Source organism: Capsicum annuum, unplaced genomic scaffold (assembly GCF_002878395.1).
Source record: "Capsicum annuum cultivar UCD-10X-F1 unplaced genomic scaffold, UCD10Xv1.1 ctg56502, whole genome shotgun sequence".
NCBI lineage: Eukaryota > Viridiplantae > Streptophyta > Magnoliopsida > Solanales > Solanaceae > Capsicum > Capsicum annuum.
The window spans coordinates 1-2274 of NW_025864916.1; the positions used below are offsets into that span (position 1 = coordinate 1).

The window sequence follows — 2274 nt, forward strand, 5'->3', positions numbered from 1 at the left end:
CGAGTGGGCTAACTACTTTATAGTGAAAAACAAGATGACCGAAAAATTTGCTAGAAAATGTTTGTGTCACTCAAGGGAAGATGTTTCCAGGTTTGTTATATTAGGTAATCATCTCGATGCGTGGACATTTGGAGCTGTTGATCCGAATAGTGGCACAGTAACCCTACTCGAGGTATTATTTCTCATCGAAACAGCCCTATCGTTTACCTAAAATGTCGTGATTCAACTATGTTTATGCATATACAGATCTGATAACCTGTTTTGCTTGTGAAAATGCAGATTGCACAAAGGCTCGAAAAACTGCAGAAAATAGGGTGGAAGCCGCGAAGAACAATCGTCTTATGCAACTGGGACGTGGAGGAGTATGGCCTGGTTGACCCTTCATCCCTTCTCGTAGACACGCACATAAGCATATTTGTGTACAAGCTAAGTTTACGTCACAAGTACAGATGTGGCATTAACTAAACGTTAACAACCCGCTCATTTCAGATAGGTTCGGCAGAGTGGGTTGAAGAAAATAGGGAAATGCTAGCTTCAAGGGTCGACGCCTACTTGAACGTTGATTGTGCAATTCAAGGGGGACCTTTTCGAGCCTTTTCAACCCCGTAGCTTGATGATATAATCATAGAAGCTGCTCGACAGGTATCTCCTGATCACCCTTCAATATGGTATCAAAGTAACACTAGACGGCAGACACCTATCATGCTATTTTTCGTGAATCAAAAGCATCGCGAACATTCTGCATGTCATCTCGAGTTCTTGAAACAAGAAATCCCGAAGGATGCAAGTGTTGGGAGATCATTTTGAAACTTGTATTCTTGTATGCAACTAGTCGTTGTATCTTCTGGCTCATTTTAAAACGAACTTCTTCACTGTAGGTCCAAGATCCCGATAACTCCTCACAAACTATTTACCAATCCTGGCTCGCCTCTAACAACGATACAACAGTAAAGGTTTGAGTGGTAAAAGGCTTACGTAAGTTGAGATGTCATCTTCATCGGTACCTTTTAACATTTCGCTCTTTTCATGCAGCTCGGGAGATTAGAAGGAGCTGGATCAGATTATGCGACATTTGTTCAACACATTGGCACTCCGGCGCTCGACATGTCCTTTGGAAACGGTAAAAAGATATTAGTTACTTCAAAAAAGCATGTCGAGTTCATTTTCAGAGCTTGTAATTGCGAAAACTGCTTAAAATATAGGCATCGAGCCATAAATAAGAAACGAGTAAACCACATAAATAACTATGTACCTCCTGTAATAGCGCAGCTAAACTTCTAGCATTGCACCTTCTAAAGAGTCTAGCCACATCGGCGAACCACCAACAAGTTTTAAGTAAATTCAACATTCAACTGCAGGTTACCCAGTCTACCACTCGATGTACGATGACTTTGTCTGGATGAAGAAATTTGGAGACCCGATGTTTCATAGGCATGCGGCAAGTTTGTTTCCGCCTTTTCCCAGATTATCGTATGTTGCATCTTGCATATCACTGTGATACTATTTTTTTCCCATTGTGCCAATTACAGTTGCAAGCATTTAGGGTTTAGTAGCGCTTCGACTTGCAGACGATGAAGTTTTGCCGTTCAATTACCTATCATACGCGATCGAGCTCCAGGTATCGTTAAATCGTCCGTTTAGCATCAACTGGAATGTCATCTAAAGTTCTCAATATTCATGTAAACAGAAAAGTGCAGAAGACTTAGAAGGTGAAATATCAGATAATGGCATTTCACTTGTTCCCTTGTATGCTTCTATTGAAAAACAAAATTAAGGATGACATAAAGGTACAACACGAGCGCTCTCTGTAACAGCTTAAGCTTTTAGATGAGTCGGTCACACATTGCGTGCGTGGATTTAACGTATACGTGACTTGTAGGCGCTCAGAGCGAAAAGAAGGCGTGCATCGGTGAGAGAGCTGAACAATAGACTAATAATGACCGAACGAGCATTCACAGACAGAGACGGGCTTCCTTCAAGGACATGGTACAAACATTTGGTAAGAATTCCATTTTTCAATCTTGTTTTGATACCAAATGATATCACATTGTTATTCATTTCATGACAACTTTTTACTCAGATTTACGGCTCTAATACCAAATAATATCACACTGTTATTCATTTCATGACAATGTTTTACTCATATATATGGCTCTGATACCAAATGGTATCACTGTGGCGTCCAACCCATAAATGCTAAGGATAATTTTTTCAAACTATAGAAAAAAATTTCAATTTCCTAGCAAAGAGAAAATCGGCACAAATATTTTCTCA

The 2274-nt window shown here is 40.1% G+C and overlaps 1 pseudogene; it reads left to right on the forward strand.

Annotated features, from left to right (window-relative positions):
- The first annotated feature begins 16 nt into the window (after positions 1-16).
- LOC124885324 lies at positions 17-2096 on the forward strand (annotated as a pseudogene).
- The last annotated feature ends 178 nt before the right edge of the window (positions 2097-2274 follow it).